General features: G+C 47.0%; 1 protein-coding gene across 3 annotated transcripts in view; it reads left to right on the top strand.

Annotated features, from left to right (window-relative positions):
- LOC119974893 (muscarinic acetylcholine receptor M3-like) overlaps positions 1-27515 on the top strand; it is a 549971-nt gene that overhangs the window by 403800 nt on the left and 118656 nt on the right. For all 3 annotated transcript variants that reach the window (XM_038814246.1, XM_038814254.1, XM_038814238.1), the window contains exon 3: positions 17556-17662. The gene's annotated coding sequence lies outside the window, so the exon portion shown is untranslated. The remainder of the gene's footprint in view (positions 1-17555; positions 17663-27515) is intronic.

Genomic DNA, 27515 nt, shown 5'->3' with positions numbered 1-27515 from the left:
CATCAAGGCTGATACTCCTGTGCAGCACTGGGGAAGTGCTGCACTGCCAGAAGTACCTTCTTTTGGATGAGACTTTAAATTACGGCCCTACCTGTTTGCATAAGTAGATGCAAAAGATCCATTGGTACTATTTTGAAGAAGAGCAGGGGAGTTGTCCACGGTGTCCTGGCCAATATTTATCCCTCAATCAACAGCACAAAAAACAGATTGTTTGCACATTATAACACTGTTTTTTGTGGGATCTTGCTGTGCGAAATCTAGCTGCCGTGTTCCTGACATTGCAACAGTAACTATACTTCAGAAGTACTTCATTGGCTGTAAACTGAGTCATCTTGTGGTTGTGTAAAGTGCTATATAAATGCAAAATGCTCTTTCGTCTTTCAGCCTTGCACCTTCCATCTCTGTTTAACATGCGCACACACACACATGCACCATACAAACACACACACACGCATACTAGTAAAAGGGTACAGGATCATATCTTTATCCTAGAGCAATGTAAGCAATACAATTGTTCACACTGAAACTACATCGATGTAAAAGGCAGAACAAGATAGTACAGTCTGCATGGAGGTTACAGAGAGCAGGAAGATCCAGATGTGTTCCCTGGCCACTGCCAAGATAGCTAAATTCAGCTTGGGTGGACCCCATGCTCCTGTCAGCTTCAACATCCCAGTGTTAGGTACAGGAAAAACAGCCTGCCACTTAATTGTGACCATTACCTACCTGCAAATGTAGTGTGGATGTGAGGTAGCTGGGCTCAGTTAAACGAACTGCAGCTACTCAGTAACACTGCTTGCAGACGACTAATGCTGACTTCAGTGAGATACGCGAGGGCTCCAGCAAGTGGGCTGTGCCTTCAGGAGAGGCATGGGAGAGAAAACTGCTGAGGGAAACTTAGAAAGCCCTCAAGCCTTTATTGTGCGCCGGAAACATTCTTTGGCATTCAAAATCAATGGATGCTTTCCAGCACAATGATGCAGTTAATTAAATATTTCTGGATGTGTAGGTTTCTCTGTGGAACTGTATATATCATAGTATTAGCAATATTTGCCTAAGACGTATGAGACAATCTAGTGCAGAGTCAAATAATTTGCCTTTGCATTTCTTTTGCAAAAGCTAATGACATTATTGAGCATGGAAATGTGATCAAAGATGATTCTCTGGCATTCCGATGAGAAAACACGCCGGTATGAAACGCGTTCGGAACAACCTGGCATATAGATTTCAGGACTCAACTTAACAGTGCCAGGACTCCCTCCGGAGTTCAAGATGGAGGCCACCCGCAACCCTGAAAACCACAGCAGTGGGTCAGGGGAACCTTTGCAGGAGGGCCTTCCAGATCTGCTCTCCTGGAGTGGGATCCACCTTCCAGCATCAATGTTACTGGAGATCCATCTCCGTTCTCAGGAGGTACATATTCCAGCCTGTGGTGAATGTATTTCACCTAATGCATGAGCTATCTGTACTGTATGATGATGTGACCCATGACCTGGAAGTGATGATATGGGCTACTTCCAGATACTGTACTGGAACCCCAGTGGGCTCCGCCCTCACTGGGGCCATATATAGTCCGGCCACCTGTGGTTGGCACTCATTTGTACAGCCGACTCTGGCATGCGAGTTCATGGATATTAAAGCCTAATGTTGACTCGTTCTCACGGTCTCACAGTGAATTGATGGTATAACAATTTATTATCCAGTGACAGCACCATGGAAGCCGCTCTGAAGCCAGATAAGTTCGAACTCGATGCGCGCGCGTCAGAAGCCAAGGAGATCTTTACACATTGGCTTTGCTGCTTTGAGGCCTACATTGACTCCTTCACAACACCTCCCACTGAAACCCTCAAGCTGCGACTCCTCCACGCTCGGGTGAGCCATCGAATCTCCCTGTTGATCGAGAAAGCGGCCACGTACGAGGCGGCGGTCGCAACCCTCAAGGCGCATTTTGTGAAGCCTGTAAACGAGATGTGCGCCCGACATCTCCTCAGGACTTGCCGTCAACGCGCTGGGGAATCGCTCGACGAGTACCTGGAAAACCTGACCCTACTCGCGAGGAAATGCAGCTACCGGGAAGTGACCACGGAGGAACACATGAACCGACAGATCCGGGGACACCTACGTGGCTGGGGTCCAATCGAACTACATCAGGCAGCGCTTGCTGGAAAACGGGACCACTGACCTGCGGGACACAGTAAAGCTAGCTACCTCGTCAGAGGTGACCTACCAGAGCCTCAGTGCATTCCCTGCGGACCCGTCGAACCCCTCGTGGACACCATCGTCGTGGTCCCCGTCGGACCCGACTACGTCGCGGGCCTGTGCTGCGTGGCTGCCAGTCCAGCCTGGGGAACCGCAGTGCTACTTCTGCGGCCAGGGTCAACACTCCCAGCAGCGTTGCCTAGCCCGCACAGCGACGTGCAGCGCCTGTGGGGGAAAAAGGGACACTTCGCCAGAGTCTGTCTGGGCCAACCTAAAGCCCAGAAATTGAACACTCACCAGGCCCAAACCGTGGACTCACAGGCCCGCAGACCCCGCAACATGGCTGCGTGCCTGCCCGGAACGCCCACTTCAGACGCGTCATCAGCCGTGTGCGACTTGTGGGGGCCGCCATCTTGCCTGCCGGCTCCAACACCAACCGTCACGTGCGACTCGTGGGGGCCGCCATCTTGGTCACCATCTTCGACCCAGCCTGACATGTGTGACTCATGGGGGCCGCCATTTTGTTACCCCGACCACGTTGGCTACCCGCAGCTGGGCGCAGTCACACTCGAACAGTCGCAGCCGAAGCACTTGAAAAATTCAGTGATGGCCGTCCGGGTCAACGGGCATGAGACCCCCTGCCTTTTCGACTCCGGGATCACGGAGAGCTTTGTTCACCCTGACATGGTGAGGTGCTACTCTCTTCCCATATACCCCGCATCCTAAACAATATCCCTTGCCTCCGGATCCCATTCAGTCCATATCCGGGGGTACTGAATCGCTAACCTCGCGATGCAGGGTGCCGAGTTAGCTCGTTGTAAGTTGTACGTCCTCCCTCACCTCTGTGCTCACATACTGCTTGGATGAGACTTCCAATGCAGTCACGGAAGCCTGACCCTACAGTTCGGCGGACCCTTACCCCCACTCACGGTATGCAACCTCGCGACCCTCAAGGTCTCCCCCCGCTTCGCTCTTTGCGAACCTCACTCCCGACTGTAAGCCCATCACCACCAGGAGCAGGCGGTACAGTTCCCAAGATATGGCTTTTATCAGGTCTGAGGTCCAGCGACTTTAGAGTGAAGGGATCATCGAGGCCAGCAACAGCCCCTGGAGAGCGCAAGTGGTGGTCGTCCGGACCGGGGAAAAGAACCGCCGGATGGTTTTAGATTACAGCCAGACTATTAACCGGTTCATGCAACTGGATGCGTACCCCCTCCCCTGCAGAGAGGTGATGGTCAACAAAATCCCACAGTACCGTGTGTTCTCAACGGTCGATCTGAAGTCGGCCTACTCCCAGCTCCCAATCCACCCGGATGAATGCCACTACACTGCTTTTGAAGCAGTGGCGACTCTTCCACTTCCTCAGGGTCCCCTTCGGCGTAACTAATGGGGTCTCGGTCTTTCAGAGAACGATGGACCGAATGGTGGACCAGTACAGTTTGCGGGCTACATAGCCGTACTTGGACAATGTCACCATCTGCGGCCATGATCAGCAGGACCTTGACGCCAACCTTCAGAGGTTCCTCTAGGCCGCCCAATCCCTCAACCTCACGTACAACAAAGAGAAGTGTGTTTTCCGCACTACACGACTGGCAATCCTTGGCTACGTCGTGGAGAACGGAGTCCAAGGGCCCGACCCCGACCGTATGCGCCCCCTCACGGAACTTCCCCTCCCCACAGCCTCAAGGCCCTCAAACGATGCCTGGGGCTGTTCTCCTACTAATCCCAGTGGGTTCCCAACTATGCGGACAAAGCCCGCCCACTTATTCAAACCACCACTTTTCCCCTGACGGCTGAGGCCCGCATCGCCAGAGCTGAGGAGGTCTAAAAGAACGATCCAGCCTTCAGACAGGCTGAATCTCTAATGACCCCACGTCACCTCTGCTGGACTTGATTTTTTTTAACAGGGGGTGAATGTGGTGAATGTATTTCAACTAATGCATAAGCTGTCTGTACTGTCTGTATAATGATGTGACCCATGACCTGGAAGTGATGATATGGGCTACTTCTAGGTACTGTACTGGAACCCTGGTGGGCTCCGCCTCTGGTTCCGCCCTCACCTGAGCCATATATAGTCCGGCCACCTGTGGGTGGCACTCATTTGTACAACCGACTCTGGCAGACGAGTTCATGGATATTAAAGCTTTATGTTCACTCGTTCTCACGGTCTCACAATGAATTGACGGTATAACACAGCCTAAGAGTGCTCCCGGAGATCTATCTACATGTTCAGTTAGTCCACCTTCTTCCTTCAATAGTGGGTCAGTGATGTTGGGCACCTTTTCAGTATAGCACCCAGACACGGCGGCAGACTACGCTCCATCCAGGCCAGCACCCCGCCACGGAATAGGGCGTAAAACATCCCGGTGCATAATTAATTGAGGTCAGGGCTGGAAAATTTGGCATGTTGTCGCACCAACCTCCACAGTTGGAAACACTCCACGTTCCCACCTCCTGGACGGCACTTAGTCTCAAAATGGGAGAATGTCGCCCCATGAGTTTGGGCTGGTTATGATGACGTGCGATTAAGCATTCTGTGCAACATCCAGAATAACTCTGACAGAGGAATGATCTTCAACCTCCGCCGCGATATAGTTGATGATCACATAGCCCAGTGGCAATCTTGAACCTCATTCGTAAAGTATTCTCACTTTGGTGACCAGACGGCAGACTTTCCTGTTTGATTTCCTCATCTCAATTCTGTGGCCAAAACGATAGATTCGATAACCCAGCCATCTTTCATGCAGGTGGGACAGCTGTCACATGATGGACGACCTGGCCTCATTAGAAGATCTTCAAAAATGCGTATTAGAGTAAGCCTCAGATTTCACACAATTACATTGTTGCATGCGAATCCCAGCACCCGTTAAAGAATGTCAACATTTAGAGTATGTCCACTTGAAAACAAAATTCATCATTGACAGTAGCGTGGTCTGGTCAATATGTTCGACGGATTTGTAGATATGTATATATCATATAAGTATGCAAACAATGATGGCCAGGAAGAGATCTCCTGGTATCTTCCAGTTTGCATTGCATAATTGTACATCACAATATGCGGCACGATGGCAAAGTATTTAGGACTGCTGCCTCACAGCGCCAGGGACCTGGATTCGATTAGGCTTTGAGTGACTGTCTATGTGGAGTTTGTAGTTTCTTCCCATGTCTGCGTGGGTTTCCTCCGGGTGCTCCATTTCCTCCAACGATGCCCAGGTTAGGTGGAATGGCCTAGGTAAGGTGCTCAAATTGTCCCTTAGTGTCCAAACTTAGTCAGGGTGGCCGAATCGAAATACATTTCCACCCCTTACTACCGCCTTCAATGCCTCCCACAGTGTAGAGGCCGTGACCTCCCCTGTATTATTCGACTCCACATTATTTTGAATAGCCACCCTCACCCTCTCACAGACCTCATTGTCCACCAGAAGCCCCACATCCAGCCTCCACTGCGGCCATGAGCCTCCCCCTGCACCCCCCCCCCCCCCCCCCCCGCAGATCCATCCAGTGCGGTGCGTGCTCTGAAACCATGATCACCGAACACTCCGAACCAACCACCCCCGCCAACAGCGCCTTACCCAGTACAAAGAAATCTATCTGGGAGTACACCCGACACACATGCAAAACGTACGGAAACTCCTTCCCTCTCAGCCTCAGAAACCTACCATATGTTCCATAAACCTCATCAACTTTTTTGCTGTTGCCGTAAACTTCAGGGACCTAGGGCACGGCGGGTCTAACCTAGGATCCAGAACCGTATTGAAATCTCCCCCCATAATCAGTCGTGCGTGTCCAGGTCTGGAATCTTCTCTAAAACCCACCTCAAAAAATCCACATCATCCCTGTTTGGGGCATAAATGTTCACTAGCACCACTGGCGTCCCCTCCAACCTCCCGCTAACCGTCACGTACCTGCCTTCTTAGGTCAGCTGTGATACTACCGATGTCAAAGGCCACTCCCTTATTGACCAGCCCTTGTCTTCACGTCCAACCCCAAGTGGAACACCTGCCCCACCAGGTTCTCCAGTATATTTGCCATATACATAGCAGCCTGCATGCCTTTGACCCCCTCAGGCATCCTCACAGTCCGGAGATTTTGTCTCCTGGAGCAATTCGCGAGGTCCTCCATCTTCTCCCTCAAACCTCTATTGGCCATCCGCCACCCGCACCATCTCCACCTCCAGCGAGGCCAGCCAGTCCTCGTGCTCCCCCATCGACTCCTCCACCGTTTGGAGTGCCAGGCCCTGCAGCTCTAACCCCTGCTCATCTCTCGATAGCCACTCTAAGGGGCTGCACCACCTTAGCCAGGTCCACTGAGGCCTCCTTTCTCTTCTGCTGGAACTTGTTGTTCGGAAATTTAACAATTTAACAAGCTGCTCTGTAGACCACTGGGCGGGCAAGGATGCCCTAGTGCCTTTCGCCATCTGCGTCGCACCTCGACTATTCTCGCGGTCAAGCTGCTGCCTCTTCTTTGTTACACTCCCTGCCTAGTAAGCCATAAGCCAGCCCCACCAGAGGAGCATTGCAATCCTTCAGAGCTTATGCAAAATTCACCAGCATAATACCCCTCAAATCAGGTCAAAAAGGACCAAAAAATTCCACTTTGAGCGGGAGCCCCAAATGTGCGACCCCTCACTCCATAGCCAACACCAGAAGTTCCTTGATTTGATGAATACATGCACACCCTACCACTCCCTAAAAGCCTCTTGAGAGATACAAAGAAACCCAGCCCAGGCCAATTTGGAAAACAAGTTCTGGGAAATTCCTCACCCACTGCCTTAGGTGATTGAAATTAATTCTAATGATTACTCTAACCCTGATAATTACATGCTGTATCTTTGAGCAAGATTATCCCTACCACAGCTGTAACTCAGTTAAGGTGTTCCTTAAAGGAAAATCTTTGGCATCCGTTTCTGGTATTAGAAAGAATATTCTCCCAAAATTATATGACAGCAGGAATAATTAAGCGGGCCAAGAAAATGTCGCCAATTTGTTTCTGCATGAATGCATTGTAGCTGGACATGTAGTGAAGCAGGTGGCAGGTCCCATAAGGTACACGGGTCCCGATAGAATTTCAACTGACTCCTGAACAGGGTGACCAGTCTACGAAATAAACATATCAGGAATCACCTAGCCACGAAGAAAACTTTAAAGGTAAACACTGTTTCATGAGCTCTGTAGAGGGATGAGTGCTCCATCACATCCACCAAATCTGCTGGGCCAGGTAGGCTTTGCCCAACCACAAAATCCTATGTACCCCTCGGACCAACTTTCTGTCATTGGCCTCCTTATGAAACGAGAACAGAGGATGCTGGGAAAACTCAGCAGGTCAGGCAGCATCTGTAAGGAAAGAAATTCAGCGTTAACGTTTCTGGCACTTCATCTGAACTGGAGAGGGAGAATATGTTGGATATTAAAGTGTAGCTGTGAGAGATTGCAACAAAATGAAGCACCTTTCAGAATAAAAGACAGATGGCCTGGTGTTGGATATTGTGGGAGGGGGAGCAGGGCGGCGGGTGAGGGGGTTTCACTAGGACAATATATGAAACAGATATTTTTGAAAAAGGTTTTAAGGTCGAGGAGAAAGGTTAGAAGATTATTCTGCCCCTCTCACCCACTCTAACCTGTCTCCTCCTGAACTTGCTGCACTTCTTTATCTTTGGTCCAACCCTGACCTTGTGATCAAACCTGCTGTCCCACCCTCTGGCCTTCTAATGATGTCGGCAGGTGAGCTCCAGGCTACTGGCTTTTCACAAAATAAATAGGAGCTGGACTGGTCCACTTGGAACTTTGAGCCTCCTTTGCCATTCAGTCGATCATGGCTGAACTTCTACCCCAGCTCCATCTTTCTGCACTATCCCCTAATCCCTTAATTATCCTAGTATTCAAAAATGTATTGACCTCCACCTTAATAATATCTGAGCTTCCCATGCTCTCCGGAGTAGAAAATACCAAAGATTCCAAACCTCCTGCATGAAGGAAATTCTCCTCATTTCCGTCTTAGATAGCTGACCACTTATTTTGAGGCCGTAACCCCATTCTTCCCCAGCCTGGGAAAACATTTTCCTTTCATCCATCCTGCCAAGCCCCTGAAGAGGTTTTTATGTTTTAATTAGATCACCTCCCATTCTCCTCCAAGGAATATAATCCAGCTGGCTCCTTCTGCTGAAAAACTGTAAGCAGCTGACTATGGCGAGATTCACATGAGGCCCGGGCTTTCAACATCTGCACTATAAGCAGAAAATGCTTCAAATACTCAGCAGCTTAGCCAGTATCTGTGCAGAGAGAAGGAGAGTTGACATTCCAGCCTGGTGACCTTGCATCAGAATTGGAAAATGTTTGAAGCGATATGGTTTTAAACCTTGCATCCACAGGATTGTTGTTTTAAGCAAGTATAGAGGCAGGAAAAGGGCGGAGTGGTGAGGGGGTGGGGGATGTGGAGAATTAACAAAAGGGAAGGCCTATGAAAGGGTGGGAATGATTAACTGAAAAGCATAAGACCATAAGACATAGGAGCATTAGTAGACCATTCGGCCCATCGAGTCTGTTCCGCCATTCAATCATGGCTGAATTAGTACCACCGCATGCTGCCAACAAAAAAATGGGAGCAGTTTTTATGATCCAAAATTATTGAATTCCACATTGTGCCCAGAAGGTTCTATTGCCGAGCAACAGTTAAAATCTGAAAGTCCCCCCAACTCCAACTGGGGTTGCTGTCCTCTCCCGCCAGCTTCTCACCAGTTCTTATCACAGAATTATACAATTTACAGCGCAGAAGGAGGGGCTGGTTTAGCTCACTCACTCAGCTAAATCGCTGGCTTTTAAAGCAGGCCAGCAGCACGGTTCGATTCCCATACCAGCCTCCCCGGACAGGCGCCGGAATGTGGCGACTAGGGGCTTTTCACAGTAACTTCATTGAAGCCTACTCGTGACAATAAGCGATTTTCATTTTCATTTTCATTCAGCCCATCAATTTTGCACCAGCTGTTGGAAAGGGCACCCCACTCAAGCCCACCCGTCCACCCATCCCTGTAACCCAGTAACCCACCGAACCTTTTTATGGACACTAAGGGCAATTTAGCATGGTCAGTCCACCTAACCTGCACATCTTTGGACTGTGGGAGGAAACCCCCGCAGACATAGACGCCGCACAGTGACCCATGCGGGAATCGAACCTGGGAACCTGGCACTGCAAAGCAACAGTGCTAACCACTGTGCTACCGTGCCACCCTATGGCCTGTGCTCTTCTAAGCGGGTGCACATGCTGACGGTAACAATATTTGAGCCACGGCAAGAAGGAACCTTGCTGTTGGCGTCTCATAATAAACCCCCTTCGAATAACACCAGCATTATTTGCACAATGCACTTAAGATTGCAACAAATCTTGGGAATTCAGTCAATGTGACGGTACAAGAAACAAAATGCTTCTGGGAATAGAGACTGTCCAAGTCAACAGTGTTCTTGGACTATTTTTGCTCCAAATTATTTTTGGGAATTACGTACAGGTCCAGGAAGCAGTACTCAGCGAGTACTCTTAAAAATTGCTTTCCTTATGGCTCCAGCGGGAACAATCATTCACCAATCTCTGAAGTTTGAGACAACAATCCTGTGGCCTGCAAGGTTTAAATCCTATCGTTTTAACTCACAATCCTGATCAAGCGATTGCTCCTTTGTCCTCGAGCTTGAATTCAGCGATTGCAAAACCTAAATGCAACACATTATAGAAGTAAGGGATTGCCTCGGTTGCAAATAGAGATTTTGGCCCCACAATGTCAGTCCCATGTGTCTGATCACTTACAGGAGCGACAAACATGCTTATACCTGGCAGTATGTTGAAGGCAAGACTCTAAACCTGTAATACCTTCCTTACCCTTCTACGAGACCCTAAAACAGGAACATGCAGAGCAGCAGGGTGGGGCCCTTGTAGTTTCTTCAGATTTACCAAAGAGAACTTTCTTGCTGATTTCAAGGCCCCCCTTTGGGTGAACATTATCCTGAATTTGTTTTAAATCTTTTTATTGGAGTTTTCCATTTTTACAGAAATCACATGAAACAAAACAAAAAGATGAGCCACAGGTAACAATGTACAACAAGTTGGGTGCAGAATAATAGTCAATGAAAGAATGGGAACATATAAGACTGGATGAATCAGGGACAGAATGCCCAACATATTTCCTTCATGGATACAAGACCCATCTGCACCAGAACAGGTTGCAGGCAACATCACAGATCTTTGTTGTACCCATAGCTGCAAAGCATTGACAGAAGAAAAAAAACAGTATCCCGAGAACCACAGAGCTGATGGGGAAATGGAGGAATGCTCAAAGTGCTAATTACACTCTTCTCCAGGCCCAGGCCTGAACAGGCAACCATGATATAACCACAGGGTGCCGAAGGAAGGACCAGGCATGACCAAGCCTCACATCTCAACCCAGGACCTCCCATAGGAGCAAAAAGGATGCACCCACCCAAGAAGCAGGATACTGATCACTGATCCTGAAGCTGAGCCTGGCCTAAACCAATACCATCACCACATAAAAACTCAGGAGAACTAAGCCCCAAGGATTACCCAACAGTCAAAGAGAGAGACCCAAATCAGGAGAAGTGACTGACTTGTCCCTAACGGGGAGCCACACAAGCCCAGTCCTCAACAGCGTAACACACTGTCCACCTGGGCCTGAAAACGGAAAGGGGCTAAACAAAAATAAGAGGACAGAAATAATCTGACCAACCCCTCCCCTCCATCCCTCATCCCGCTCTGGCTCTGCTCATCCCTCATCAAGGATAATAGAATAAAGAGCTTGTGCACAAATCCCTAATTCAACATTCAGCATAACATAATGAAAACTTAATAAATCAGGATAACCAGTGGTGCAGGACATCACACCCAAATTATCCACTTCCCTTCCACAGACAGCACACAATTATCAGGGAGCAAAATCCGGGATAACAACTGAGATGTGAGGCCGTTATCAGGATAAAGACTTCTCCATTGGCACACAAAGAAAGTAGAATCAAGGATAAGGCAGGATCCAAAACGCTGAACAATTATTGATATTTTCCACGAATACCAAAGATTAAAACATGAACCCCATTGCTTCCAATATGCCATCACACCCAAACCCAGACGGTCAACAACCAAGGCTCCAGGAGCGGGGGGAATGATCCGGCCGGGTCAGCCATCTCCAGCCCCTTTCAACTGACATCAGGAACAGGACAACACATGACCAGGGGTCAGGAGACCAATCCCACCCTCAACCTCGAAGACAGGATTAAACGTGCTCCATTGACAGTGCTCACTCTGCAGCAAGAACCTCCTTGTGCATCTCCAACGCCTCCATTAAAAATGCTGCGTAACTCTTGAAGTTAGGCTCTGACGACCGGCACAGCAGAACCCAGCCATTCAAACGGATTAATATCATTATAAGCAGTCATTATCCGCTGGTATACACTGTGTAGTCAAGGCAGGAGACCTCCCAGAAATAGCCGCTGTGTTGTTCCTCGTGTCTTAATAAAGCTCGTAGTCTCAAATGTGGAGAAGATGCTTTATTGTGAATTCGTTCTCTCTTCAGAGGTTAACTTACGGCTACCTCAAATGCTGCCTGTCTGTGTGTCTGTATCCTGCTACGAGTTCTGCCTTCCGTGAAGTGTGTCCTCACTTCCTGTCCCGGTGTATTTATAGCTCTCCCTTGCTCCCTCTAGTGTTTGCTCAGTTGTATTGCATCTAGTCAAATCTACGATCACCACATCCACCCTTTTCTCTTTACATATTTTCTGTACATCGTTAAAGAAAATTGTACAAAACAGTTACTTATGATATGTGTATCTATACAAGTGATGGTGCTATTGCATATTTTACAAAGCCAATTTATATTTATGAGTCCAATCTTAATAAAAACATTTATGAGTCCAAACTTGATGAATTTGTTCAGAGTTTTTTTTTTCTTTTGTTGTTGTTGACGTGGTGATATTGATATTGCAACTCCGTTGTGAATGTTGTTGGTGTTCCTTGTTATTTTGAGTAACCAATGCGTCATCCCGAGGTGTTTGCATGGTCGAACCACTGATGTTGACTGACATGGACTTTTTTTCTGTGCTTGTGGTATTGATTTATTATCTCATCCGCCTTGAATGCTGGTGTGCTTGCTTGTTCTGGAGCAGATGTGAGTTTGTGCCATCCGTTGTCATCCCATGGCATGTTTGTAGTCTTGTCATTGTTTTGCCGTGTGCTGTGGCATTGTCCTTCATGTGCAGAGTTGTACCATTGTGTACAAGTCGTTGTTTCATTGCTGTTGTTTCTGTCGTTCCTGTCTTTGTTGTTTTCGTTGCCGTTCTTGTTGCTGTTTTTGTCGTTTCTGTCTTTGTTGTCGCTATCTTTGTTCCTGTCTTTGTTGTTTTGTTGCCGTTCTTGTTGCTGTTTTTGTTCTTGCTGTTGTTGTTCTTGTTTCTGCAGTGCTTCTTGCGATTTTTGTAGTTCTTGTCGCGCTTCATGTTGCTTTTGTTTTTCTTGTTATGCTCCATGAGTGTCCCGTGTGGATAATTTGAGTCATTGAACGTTTCGTCTCGAGAATGGTGAGAATGATCTGATGTTGCATCGATGCTGGTGACATCAGTCATTTGTGGAGGACTTGATTCCTCATCTTTGCCTTCTTGGTGCTCCTCTTCTGGAGTCAAATTCTTCTTGATTTCATTTGACGCGGTCTCTCTGGATTCTTGGCGCTCCTCTTCCGGAGTCAAAATCTTCATGATTACAATTGACGTGGTGTCTCTGGACTCTTGGCGCTCCTCTTCTGGAGTCAAAATCTTCATGATTACAATTGACGTGGTGTCTCTAGACTCTTGGCGCTCCTCTTCTGGAGTCAAAATCTGCATGATTTCACTTGACGTGGTCTCGCTGGACTCTTGGCGCTCCTCTTCTGGAGTCAAAATCTTCATGGTTTCTGTTGATGTTGTCTCACTGGACTCTTGGTGCTCCTCTTCTGGAGTCAAAATCTGCATGGTTTCTTTTGGCGTTGTCTCTCTGGACTCTTGGGTGGCCCGACTCTGTGCTTCTGTACAGACAAGCTGAGAACTGTCAGTCTCGCTGTGATCCTGTACGTCGAGTGTGATCACTTTGTCACTGTTTTCGCATGCAGTGGGTAGATGTACGTTGTCTTTTTCTTGTTCATGTGAGCTTGGTAGACTTTCATAGTCTGCTTGCGGTTGCTCAGATACAGCGGGTTTACCTTCATGGTCTTGTTCATGCATGGTGTTCGCCAGGGAGTGTTTGCTTGCTTCCCTTTTGGAGTCTTTCATCACTCGCACTGTGGAGCCTGTCATCGCTCGCTCTGTGGAGTTTTTCTGTGCTCTCTGTGTGGCGTCGTCTTCGTCTTGGGTATTGCAGTCATCCAATGTATCGACGATCTGCCATGGCATCATGGTGTTGGATTCATCTACCACGAGTAGATTCGTGTTGAGCTTTGCGACCGTGTCGCTGATGCTGTGATCAGCATATCCGAATAACACAGCCATGTCTGAGTAGTATTCTTTGAAAACCAAATCATCTTGGTTGGATTCATCTACCACGAGTTTATTCGTGTTGAGCTTTGCGACCGTGTCGCTGAAGCTGTGATTAGCATATCCGACTAACTCAGACTTTTTTACACTGCGCATGCGCGGCTGACGCATGCACAGAACGATAAACGGATGGTTGGAACTGCGCATGCGCGGCTTCCGGTTCCTGCGCATGCGCAGACGCCGTTTGTAGTTCTTTGTTTGCCTGAGACTGCAAAATGTGGTCGGACGCCATTTTATCACGGATTCCAGTGTTTTTTCTTTCTGAAAGTTGTAAGTTACCTTTTCTTTTCGATCTGGACTGGATTTCAGCGTTTTGGCTTTGTGAAAAATTCATGTTATTCCTTCTTTTTGATCTGTACTTTTCACTCGTGATTTGTTGTTCTTTTAGTGAATTTTTAAGTTTTGCATCACTCAGTCTCTGTGCAGTTTGGTCTCTGAGCATGCCTTGCTGTTCAAATTTCTTACAGTACTCTTCAAATTTGTTTAGTATTGTTTGTAAGCTGTTGCGGTCTTCATCGTTTGAGTATTTAAATCCATTATATACTTTCCTAGCTTCATGCCCTGTGATGAGCATTGCTATTTTAAGTTCGTCTGGGGCTGCTGCTACATCATTAGCTATGATATAAATATCGAACATGTGTTTAAACCTTTTCCAGTCATTTCTTACATTGCCAGTCGTGTCCAGCGGAGGTGGGTATCCATGCCACATCCTCCAATCACTCCAATCAGCGATGTCTTCCCAAGTCGAATGTCCAGTGAGAGATTTCCATGGCATTTTGTTCTTTCTATATCTGCAGCTGAGTTGTCCTGTAGTAAGCGTCTGAAGCCACTCCTGGTACCATGTGTTGTTCCTCGTGTCTTAATAAAGCTCGTAGTCTCAAATGTGGAGAAGATGCTTTATTGTGAATTCGTTCTCTCTTCAGAGCTTAACTTACAGCTACCTCAAATGCTGCCTGCTTGTGTGTCTGTGTCCTGCTACGAGTTCTGCCTTCCATGAAGTGTGTCCTCACTTCCTGTCCCGGTGTATTTATAGCTCTCCCGTGCTCCCTCTAGTGTTTGCTCAGTTGTATTGCATCTAGTCAAATCTACGATCACCACAGCCGCGTCACCAAAGATTTGGTCCCACCCCAACTCCTTCCAGCTGCCATGAATCATTGAGGATTTAAGCATTTCGTCTTGACTCTAGTGCCAAAACACTGACCAACAAATCTCGGAACACAGTAAAATGCTGGGCCAGCATTTGCCGTCCATTCCTGGCGGCATTTAAGAGTCAACAACATTGCTGCGGACCTGGAATCACGTGTAGGCCAGACCAAGAAAGGACATTAAAAAAACGTGCACGCGGATTTAAAAAAGGGTAAAGAGATGAGCAGAGCCAGAGCACGTAAAAATACAGCCGCTCCCGCGCTTGCATCATGTGACTAATCCCTGACCCTTAATTTTGTTGCCATTGAAAATGTTGTAATCGTGAATTTGGGAAAGAATGGTCTCAATATTTCGCAATGTTTTTAGTCTAGTCCCTATATCCAATCTTTTGCATACTTACGGTCTTGATATTAAAATCAATTCTTAATGTGCAACACATTACGACGCGAGGGACAATCAGTGAACAGATTCAGAGGAATGTCTACCCAATTGTGTTGTGTAGATTTGGACTAGGTGATCAGAGTTCAATGTCAGTGCAGCCTCTGCTTGGAGTCACGGGGTCCAGAGGTTTGTGATCAGTGCGGCAACCTGCGGTCTGGGGCTGTATGCGGCCCATCAGGGTTCTGAGTGCAGCCCACAAGACATTTTGTTGACTGTTGCCCATGCGCAAAGTTGCCTCATTCCGCTGCTTTCCATCCGTGTAGCATTTTTCCCAATCAGACTGAAGTGATACACACATTAAGCAAGGGCAAGTGAAGTGCATGTTGATTGCAGACAACGTTAACTGGTGAGAGCTATGTGCTCCCTGTGCATCCAATCAAGCGTAAATATTTATTCTGTTTATACCACTTGAAGTTGATGACAGTTCTATTAATATATAAATGATTGACCATTTTCTATAACTCGTTATAAATATTCAGCGTATATTAAATGTGTTCAATTTTATTCACGGGTCATAGTGAACAAGCCCGATTTCGATCATGCAGCCCACTGAAATGAAGGAGGGTGACTCATGCGGCCCACCCACTAGACTAGGTTGCACATCACGGTATATTCTAAAAGCAGGTCCAAACGCTTTAGCGTGGCCAATCCACCTACCCTGTTCATCTTTGAGTTGTGGGGGCGAAACCCACGTAAACACGGGGATAATGTGCAAACTCCACACGGAGAGTGACCAAGAGCCGGGATCAAACCTGGGACCTCGGCGCCGTGAGGCACAGGGCGAACTCACTGCGCCACTGTGCTGCCCATGACAACGGTTTCATGACCATCATTAAACTTTGGAAAATCCAAATTTTTATTGAATTCAAATTTCACCTGGGTTTGGAACCCAGATCCCCACAGCATTACCGTGGGTCTCTGGATTACCAGTCCAGCGACAATACCACTAGAGCATTGCCTTTCCAGATACTAGTCCAACTGGAGTTTTTATTTTCCATGATTCTCTAGGGTTTCAAGTTAATTAATAGTCAGTAAATGTTTCCCACATTGGGGGCGAAATTCTCCGACCTCCAGCAGGGTCGGAGAATCGCCCGGGGCCGCCGGAAATCGCGCCCCCGCCATGTCCAGAATTCTCCCACCCGCAAAAAGTCGGCATGCCGCCAATCCTGCCGCCCGCCTCGGAGAATGGCGGGGGCCGGCGGGAGGCTACGGGTTTCTGTGCTGCCGTTATTCTCCGGTCCGGATAGGCCGAAGTCCCGCCGCTGAGAGGCCAATCCCGCCGCCGTAGTTTGAACCACCTCTGTACCGGCGGGATCGGCAACGCGGGCGGGCCCCCGAGATCCTCAGGGAGGGCGCGGGGCGATCAGACCCCGGGGGGGTGCCCCCACGGTTGCCAGGCCCGCGATCGGGGCCCACCGATCGGCGGGCGGGCCAGTGCCGTGGGGGCACTCTTTTTCTTCCGCCACCGCCACGGCCTCCACCATGGCGGAGGCAGAAGAGAATCCCCCAGCGCCGGTGGTGATGTTAGTGGCAGCTGATGCACCGGCGCATGCGCGAACCGGCACAGGCCTTTCGGCCAGCCCCGGTGGCGGGTGTCAAAGGCCGTTGTTGCCGGATTTGGCGCCAGTCGGTGAGGTGTCAACCACTCCGGCGCGGGCCTAGCCCTTCAATGTGAGGGCTTGGCCCCTAAAGGTGCGGAGAATTCCGCACCTTTGGGGAGGTCCGACGCCGGAGTGGTTGGCGCCACTCCGCTACGCCAGGACCCCCTGCCCCGCCGGGTAGGGGAGAATTTCGCCCTGTTTTTCTTCATTCAAATAGAGAACTGCATTGTGCAAGCTGCATGCTAATAAACCCAAAATGAATCCTGGAATGAAAAAAAAAATATTTTGTTAAAAGGACGGTTTACAATTTCCCTCACACCTCGCATTCATTATTTTGCAAATGTATATGTCACAATTCAAAACCCATCTATAAAGTATAGGGAAGACTACATATTGAAAAACAGTTTAGTCTAAAAATGTTGCTGATATTATGAAGTCAGTGCGGAGTGTATTGAAATAATATTCCTGTAGTCGCTATTTTGGTGAAACTGATAAAATGGGGCTGTGGGGATTTACATGACGTAAAAGCATTGTAAATTTTCATTGAAATCCTCTATGTTATTATCTCAGTTATAATGCTTTGCTAAGTCAAATGATATATTGTATTGTTATTTTCCAGCTTTTAAAAGGAATATCCTGCCTGGGAGCTCAGTATATAAGGAATATTCGAGGACCTGCTTATGTTGCCACAGCTTGATGTAGCAAAACTTGTCAATCAAATTATTGGTAAGTTTCTTGATATCTCAGTGCTCCACTTTACATTTAGAAGTCAGTCTCGTGCATAGTAAGAAGTCTTAAAACACCAGGTTAAAGTCCAACAGGTTTGGTTCGAATCACCAGCTTTCAGAGCACAGCTCCTTCCTCAGGTGAAACCATGACCATGAAGAGGAACTTTGCCCTTCTGAAGATGCAATAACATGTGTTTGTTTCCCCTTTTAATCAAATTGAGCAGAATGGGACCTGATGGCGTGAATTCAGACTGAGCTGATGGGAAATGGGGAGAATTTAAGCCAGTAAAAATTAAAAATCGAGTTGTGATGTTAAAATGCATATCTGTCCTCCTGTTCATTGCAGAATGCCAGTTGGTGAAAGAGAAGACTGGAGCCAATCTTTATACATCTTTTGTAAGCATTTATTTGCAGAGTTCCACATCACAAGCATACGCCTCCTAACCTGATGACCACAATTTCACAATGCCAAACACGTGATACAATTAAGCACAACGAATAGGTGATTACCACCCACCTGTATCGCACCCAATATGTTAGGTTAAATTAATTCCTCATCTCTTTCGATAAGATAATGATAAGTTATTGTGATCTGGAATTCGCTGCTTGAAAAGGTGATGGAAGAAGACTTAGTAGTGCTTTTCAAAGGTGAATAGGATAAACATTTAAAGAGGATAGTTTGCAGGGCTTTGGGGAAGGAGCTGAGGACTCGGACTAATTATATACTCTTTCAAATGTGCAGGTACAGGCTGAGCGGCTGAACAGCCTCATGCCATGCTGTACTATTCTATGATTCTAAATTGAATAGGAAGGTTACAAAAAAGTCTATGGCAATGGAATGATTCTCTGGTTCAACGTTTTACTTTGATCTCAGCATCCTCGATATTTGCCACGCTCACCGGCATCCGCATCACAAGTACTAAGTCAATGGCGGGAACTGGGAGGATGGAAGCTGAGAGAGTTGGCAAACTGAGCTCAACAACATGAGACCCAAACGATGTTATCTCCCGGCCTTCAAGGAAATGCTCCCACCCAAAGCTGACGGCTGGCCGATAGATAGGAGTGCGACATCTGGTGGCTGGAGGGCTCTGCCTGTATCCAAAAGCAAAAGGTCCTCTGTTAGGATTGTCAGTTAGCTGCATTGTTAGAGGTTTCGTTTAGTGGCCACCTCCTTTCTAGCCTCCCCCCAGCAGCAGCCTCCCCCCACCCCGATCTAACAGGCGTTCCTCCATCCTTAACAAATGCTGATAGAATGCAAAACCACAACTTTCCGTCAGCTGTGACTCAATTGGTAGCACCCAAGCTTCTGAGTCGGAACGTTGTGAGTTAAAAGCCCACTCTGGAGACTTAACTATTTTGAAAAAAACGGGAGATGTCCCTCGTGTCCTGACCAATGTTTATCCCTCAGTCGACACCACACTTCCTGATTATCTAGTCATTTTCACATTGCTGTTAGTGAGCACTTGCTGTGCACAAAGTAGCTGCTGTGTTTATTACACTACAGCAGCGACTACCTTTGAAAAAGTACTCCAACGGCTGTAATATGCTTTGGGACATTCAATTATCATGAAGGGTGCAAGTCTTTGTTTTTCTTTTTTTTTCTCAAAACCCTTATGATTCTTCTCTTGGGTTGATCTGCAGTAGTGTTTAGGTGGTTTATCTTTGATTCCAGGAGTCTCCAGGAGGGTCAGCAGTGTACGGTCCCCTGTTTTTGGAAATGTCGGGGAGATTGTGTCCAGGGCGGTCGGTGCCTCGAGTCCATAACCTCGTGACTCGGAGGTGTAAGTTTTTTTGTTTCTTCAAAACATTTAGAGTACCCAATTATTTTTTTCCAATTAAGGGGCAATTTAGCATGGCCAATCCACCTAACCTGCACGTCTTTGAGCTGTGGGAGTAAGACCCATACAGACAAGGGGAGAATGTGTAAATTCCATATGGTCAGTGACCCGGATCCTCAGTGCTAACCATAGCTCCCCCGTACCGCCCAACTTAGAGGTGCAAGTGCTGTCAGTTGAGTGGGGATCTTTGTACAGCGTCCTGAATTTTCATTCCGCTGTGGAGGTGGGACTGTGGGCAGATAAAGCCACACTTTCCCGTTACCTACGTGCCTGGCAGTGTCCAGGCATGTTTTATCCTCCAGTCCTTTTTGGTTGGAGCAGGTTGCTTCAGAGGTGGTGGTGGGGGGGGGGGGGGGGGGAGGGTGTGGTTGACAGCTACCCACCCACAAATGGCAGATCACCACTCACTCCAATTAAAGTGCCTAGTAAAGCCAATCTTCCATCCCTGACTGTAATTTTCCAGTTGAGGACATATGGGCCTCCCATGGAGGCCATCACCAAGCCAATGAATGAAAGCGGTCTCACGATGCCAGGCCAGCGGGGCTGAACTCCGTCACTAAACTCCTGCAGTCCTGAGAACCATGACAATCCAGTTACATGTGGCCACTTTTTTACTTCAGAGCTTTGAAGATTCTTCGAAGGGAGCCTCCATCTTGACGCGCTCCAGCCTCCGGAAGTCACCACCCACACTTAATTGAATGACGAATATGCCATCTGGCCATTAATTGGCTATCTTCTTCAAAATGGCATCAAGAATCAGGCACAAATGCAATGCAAATTGGGTCCCCAAATTGCTCCTCACATTGGGGTCCTGACCCCAGAACCATGACACAAACTTCATGACTGTCTGCAACCAGTTTTGTAGTCCCTCTTAAATAAAACCACCAGTTTCTGGAAGTCTTGTATTCTTGGTTTATGCTCAATAATAGCGAGGCTGCAACTGTCTGGATTCATTTCACTCATGCTTCATAAAGGCAATAGAATGAGCAGATTTTCACTCTGGGCTGGATTTGACATTTTACATTATCTGCATATTTAAGATTGTTGGCCGCCTCCGTTAGCTCGGAGGGTGGAACATCTTCTACTTTGGGCGTCTCCATACACACTGTAATAGATGCTTCAAATTAGCACACAGGCAGATGACTGGAAATCATTAGGGCCGAGGGGCTGAATGAAAACAAACCGTGTGTGGAAATAGTGTCATGGTAGTTTAAAGATGCAAGATTTTTATTAATAATTACTGGATTTATATTGTTCTATCAATCATCTGGACTGAGAACCCCTTTGGCGAATGTATAATTTTCATCTTCACAACACAATGCAACAAATAAAAAATCCTGTATCGTTACATCAGATCTGCTGCATAAAATGGATGATAATTCAAATTACATACCCTTTGTTTTTTGACTTTTTAATCAATACAGAACCCAGCCTTTACTCATTTGTTGCTCAACTAAATGCATACTCTGAACATGTAGCAGTGGAACAAAAGTCACCAATAACATCCTTATTATTTTAAAACTGTTCATCCATCTTATCTAACAGCTCAAAAAGACCAACATACAGGCCTTGTCCTGATGCCCTGTTCTTGTCAGTTATGGCGCCAGACAGTCTCCTTCGATTTGTTATGGTGATTCAAGTGAGCATTCAATATCCAATGGTACAGATTGCACAAGACTCTGTGTCCTTGCCAATATTAATCCCTCAATCAGCGCCACCAAAAACAGACCACATCATCTTTGTGCCACATGTGTGACATTGTTGATACACTGATTGGTGAATTTGCTGACACAATAACTCACTCAATTTCAAAAGTAAGTTCATGCCGTGGAACACTTTCAGATATCTCAAGATGATGTGGTGCAATGTGAGTGCAAGTCATACTTTAGTTTGCTTATACAAGGGTTTAAATGTTTCAATGATATAGAGATTGGTTGTGATTTATATCTGAGATTTCATGGTGCATACTGAAAAACAGAGGAGGTTTAGCTAGGCTGCTGAATGACTAATGTAAATCTAATTAACTTAAAGCCCCCTCCCCTTATCCCTGAAGCTCCATGCCTTTACCCTGTGCATAAAGAATACCTTATTCATCAATAAGAGGGAGGGCAACTATATCAGACACTTTACAACAGAGGTGGCTGGTGGACATCTGTGTATTTCAGCAAGTCCTCTTTGCTACATGTTTCCATTAAAAATGCTTCCCTATCCCAGGCGTGTCACTTGAAGTTATGGGAGTACATAGAACATAGAACATAGAACGATACAGCGCAGTACAGGCCCTTCGGCCCTCGATGTTGCACCGACATGGAAATAAAACTAAAGGCCATCTAACCTACACTATGCCCTTATCATCCATATGCTTATCCAATAAATTTTTAAATGCCCTCAATGTTGGCGAGTTCACTACTGTTGCAGGTAGGGCATTCCACGGCCTCACCACTCTTTGCGTAAAAAACCCACCTCTGACCTCTGTCCTATATCTATTACCCCTCAATTTAAGGCTATGTCCCCTCGTGCTAGCCACCTCCATCCGCGGGAGAAGGCTCTCGCTGTCCACCCTATCTAACCCTCTGATCATTTTGTATGCCTCTATTAAGTCACCTCTTAACCTTCTTCTCTCTAACGAAAACAACCTCAAGTCCATCAACCTTTCCTCATAAGATTTTCCCTCCATACCAGGCAACATCCTGGTAAATCTCCTCTGCACCCGTTCCAAAGCTTCCACGTCCTTCCTATAATGAGGCGACCAGAACTGCACGCAATACTCCAAATGCGGCCGTACTAGAGTTTTGTACAACTGCAACATGACCTCATGGCTCCGGAACTCAATCCCTCTACCAATAAAGGCCAACACACCATAGGCCTTCTTCACAACCCTATCAACCTGGGTGGCAACTTTCAGGGATCTATGTACATGGACACCGAGATCCCTCTGCTCATCCACACTACCAAGAATTTTACCATTAGCCAAATATTCCGCATTCCTGTTATTCTTTCCAAAGTGAATCACCTCACACTTCTCCACATTAAACTCCATTTGCCACCTCTCAGCCCAGGTCTGCAGCTTACCTATGTCCCTCTGTAACCTGCAACATCCTTCCGCACTGTCTACAACTCCACCGACTTTAGTGTCGTCTGCAAACTTACTCACCCATCCTTCTGCGCCCTCCTCTAGGTCATTTATAAAAATGACAAACAGCAACGGCCCCAGAACAGATCCTTGTGGTACGCCACTCGTAACTGAACTCCATTCTGAACATTTCCCATCAACTACCACTCTCTGTCTTCTTTCAACTAGCCAATTTCTGATCCACATCTTTAAATCACCCTCAATCCCCAGCCTCCGTATTTTCTGCAATAGCCGACCGTGGGGAACCTTATCAAACGCTTTACTGAAATCCATATACACCACATCAACTGCTCTACCCTCGTCTACCTGTTCAGTCACCTTCTCAAAGAACTCGATAAGGTTTGTGAGGCATGACCTACCCTTCACAAAACCATGCTGACTATCCCTAATCATATTATTCCTATCTAGATGATTATAAATCGTATCTTTTATAATCCTCTCCAAGACCTTACCCACCACAGACGTTAGGCTCACCGGCCTATAGTTACCGGGGTTATCTCTACTCCCCTTCTTGAACAAAGGGACCACATTTGCTATCCTCCAGTCCTCTGACACTATCCCTGTAGCCAATGATGACCTAAAAATCAAAGCCAAAGGCTCAGCAATCTCTTCCCTGGCTTCCCAGAGAATCCTAGGATAAATCCCATCCGGCCCCGGGGACTTATCTATTTTCACCTTGTCCAGAATTGTCAACACTTCTTCCCTACGCACCTCAATGCCATCTATTCTAATAGCCTGGATCTCAGCATTCTCCTCCACAATATTATCTTTTTCTTGAGTGAATACTGACGAAAAGTATTCATTTAGTATCTCGCTTATCTCCTCAGCCTCCACACACAACTTCCCACCACTGTCCTTGACTGGCCCTACTCTTACCCTAGTCATGGAGTACTGGAGTAAGGGAGACGAGACCAGAATTTTGGAAGGCCTGCATTACTAACTGGCCATTGTAGATTGCGGCTAGCATTTTCTGTTCAAGGGGAGTCAAGGCAGAGAGCATTAAGCTCTCAGGGGAATTATTATTTTTATTTTTTTGTGGGGTGTGATCTGCGCAGGAAAGACCATGATTTGGTGCTTATCCTTAATTGTCCTTGGGAAGCTGCCTTCATGAACTGTGTAGTTTGTGTAATATAGGTACACTTACAGAGCTGTTAGCAAGAGAGTTTCTGGAATTTGACCCAGCAATAGCGAAGGAATAGTGACATAGTTCCAAGTCAGGATGAAATGAATTGAAAATCGCTTATTGTCACAAGTAGGCTTCAATGAAGTTACTGTGAAAAGCCCCTAGTCGCCACATTCCGGCGCCTGTCCGGGGAGGCTGATACGGGAATCGAACCGTGCTGCTGGCCTGCTTGGTCGGCTTTAAAAGCCAGCGATTTAGCCCAGTGAGCTAAATCAGCCCCTGGATGGTATGTGGCTTGGATGGGAACCTGCAGGCGGCAGTGTTCCCATGTACGTGCTGCCTTTGTTATTCTAGGTGGTAGATGTCATGGGTTTGCAAAGTACTGTCGAACGTGATGAGTTGCTGCTGTGCATCTTGCAGATGGTGCACACGGCTGCCACTGTGTGCCGTTAATGGAGGGGGTGAATAGTTAAGCTGGTGAGTGGGATGCTAATCAAGTGGGCTGCTTTGCCCTGGATGGTGTCAAGCCTTTTGAGTTTTGATGAAACTGCACTCATCAAGACAAGCATAGAGTATTCCATCACGCTCCAGATTTATGAATTAGATAGCGGGTGACCTTTAGGGCAGTGTTTTTCAAACTTAATTTCCTGTAACACTCTTTTACCAAATGGCCAACCTTTTGGACCCACATTGGCTGACCTTTGGGACCCACACCGGCTGACCTTTGCGACCCACGCCGGCCGACGTCCGTGACACACTATTTTCGCTTACCTTTAATATGGCAGGTGAACCAGCTTGGTCCTCATGATCTCACTTGCTTTGTTATTCAATGTTATATTTCTGCTAAGGACTTCAGCTGCATCCTTTGAAAAGTATTAAGAGGTTTGTTATTGAACTCACAATGCTTTGTCTTCAAATGCCTTTGAAGATTTAAGGGTTTCAAACTTTCATTTGCATATAACACACATTTTGCATCCTAATTTGCAATAGGCACAATTAACAAAGCCATACCTCAAGAAATCATCTTTATATTGCTTTGTTTCTGATTTCAGTTTTGTCGTAGTAGGTTGTTCACTAGAGGCCCTGAACCTCTGTATACAGCTTGCACTGGCACTGCTTTGTCCTGCCATGAACTCCCCTGAGCCCCTCTCTCCAGCAGATTCAGTTATGAGATCCTGGCCTGTTTGTGTCTCTGGGCCTCTCTTGCTTACAACAAAATTTTAAAAAAATATATAAATTTAGAGTAGCCAATTATTTTTTCCAATTAAGGGGCAATTTAGCGTGGCCAATCCACCTATTCTGCACATCTTTGGGTTGTAGGGGTGAAACCCACGCAGACACGTGGGAGAATGTGCAAACTCCACACGGACAGTGACCCAGGGCCGGGATTCGAACCCGGGTCCTCAGCGCCGTAGTCCCGTGCCAACCACTGCACCACCGTGCTGCCCTTCTTCCTTATAACAAAATGATCCATCTTCAAATATTCACAGTCCTGTTGCCTTGCTTACTGGCAGCTACGAAATGGAGGAATCTCTCCTCCGTGATTTCACTCCAAAAGCACGGACGTACAGGGAGCATGACGTTAGTGTACCTGCTGGGTGAATGACCTGCTCTCTGGCGTTGCTTCTAGTGGAAAGACTGCATCATTCGCATTTAACAGAGGATCACAGCCGGCATTCTGAACTTAAAATCTGACACTCAGAAGATCTGTCCATTTTGCTGCCGGTTCATTTGTTCAATCATCATGCTGACTGGTGTTCTATTTAGTTCAAATGCGGAAGTGGGGTTGAGTATTCAACTTATGACAAACAGTCAAGTGAATTAGTTCCAAAGACTTTGCATCAATGGTGGAATAGAGTTTAATAGCATAAAGGCTGATCAACTCTATTTCTTTCTAAATTTAACTCAAATTCTCAAACTTCCATGGTAGAACTTAGACTTGCATATCACTCACTGAATAAGAAGCAAATAAATATTTTAGATGACCTTTGGCTGCAATACCAAAGGTTATAAGAGTTATATGCAGTCAACGACAAACTTGCCCAGAGACATTTTTTGTGGGGAAGGGATTTTGCATTAGAACCTGCAGTACTTAGAAACCCATTTAGGTGCAGTGTCCTCTATAGGGGATCTGGCACCTGTGTGACTAGGGCAGGCAACAAAGTATCTGTTTATTAAATCAGATTGAAGGACCATTAATGAAGTGTGCAGAATACTAAGCATATAAGATTGAACATCTGGTTTAGCACACTGGACTAAATCGCTGGCTTTTAAAGCAGACCCAGGCAGGCCAGCAGCACGGTTCAATTCCCGTACCAGCCTCCCCGAACAAGTGCCAGAATGTGGCGACTAGGGGATTTTCACACTAACTTCATTGAAGCCTACTCGTGACAATAAGCGATTTTCATTTTCATTTCATTTCACATTTGATTCCATGGCAAATCAAGTGCAGAATACGCAGTAAAGAAAGGGAACAAAAGATGAGATTAAAAGATTCAGACAAAAGGGGACGAAAGAAAAAGAAAGATTATTTTCACTTTGTCAGATCTCCAACAATAATTAAACTTTGAAGGATTGAGACTTCACACTTGTGTAAATTGATTTTCAGTACAAGAGGGATTATTTAGCAGCGATAAAGACTTATTACACCATTGAAAAGCTTCTGAACAATAATGTGCCAGTTCCAACATTTTCTGGCACATTTAGGGACAAAGTAACACAAAGTACAGCAACTTCACACCGTTCCATGTATTTCATTGCTGAGTTTTATCGACAGGATGCTGGTATGATACAGCTTCAAAAGGGACAGGGCAAACTGAACAGCAATTTGCTGAATTCTGTGTTAAACTACACAGGTGCAATCTTTGGAAAATCTTCTTTACACTTTAATACCAGGGAGCGCTATTAGCTTCACCATTACTTCCACAGCAAAATCTGACCCAATAACCTTTATTCCTTTTCCCACAGATACTGCCTGGTCTGCTGTGTATCTCCAGCCTTTTCTGCTTTTACTGTCATGAAAATTGTGTTTACTGCTAGCTGGACAGCCCAGCTTTGCCTGTTCAAATTCCAATTCCAAACAATTAAGTAGAACAATTAGCAAATTGATTTATTTTTGTTCTAAATATACAGGCACCATCATCACAGTATTGAGATAAGTGCACAATAAAGTGCTCCAACAGACCTGCCAGCTGTGAATGCTGATGCATCGTAAAAGCGACTGGGGTAGCACAGTGAATTAGATACTGGTGTTGCATCTCTGAGAGCTGGGCTGAAAGTCTTTGGGCAAGATTCTCCGAAACCGCGCCGGCTGGGAGAATCGGCGTCCGCGCCATTTTTTCGCGATATGCCGGTCCGACGCCGGCGCGTAATTCTCTGAGGTGACGAGAGTTGGCGCCATTTGCGCTAGTGCGTTTGGCGCGGTGCTGGTCGCTGCCCGCTATACACGGCCGGGCCGCCGATTCTCCGGCCCGGATGGGCCAAGCGTAAATAGCCTAGTCCCGCTGGCGTGTCCACACCTGGTCGCTGCCGGCGGGTACTCGTCATGAAAGCTTGGGGGGGCGGCCTGTGCGGGGGGGAGGGGGGGTTGGGGGGGAGGAGGGCTCCGTTCCCGGGGGGGGGGGGGCCTCCGATGGGGTCTGGCCCGCAATCGGGGCTCACTGATCATCGGGCCGGCCTCTCACCCCCTGGGCCTACTTCCTTGCACGACTGGCTCCAGAATCCCGACGCCATGTTGGTGAGGGGCCAGAGCGCTCTG

This window comes from Scyliorhinus canicula, chromosome 1 (genome assembly GCF_902713615.1).
Source record: "Scyliorhinus canicula chromosome 1, sScyCan1.1, whole genome shotgun sequence".
Taxonomy (NCBI): Eukaryota; Metazoa; Chordata; class Chondrichthyes; order Carcharhiniformes; family Scyliorhinidae; genus Scyliorhinus; species Scyliorhinus canicula.
The sequence above is the reverse complement of the archived record's forward strand: the minus strand, read 5'-3'. Positions and strand labels throughout refer to the sequence as shown.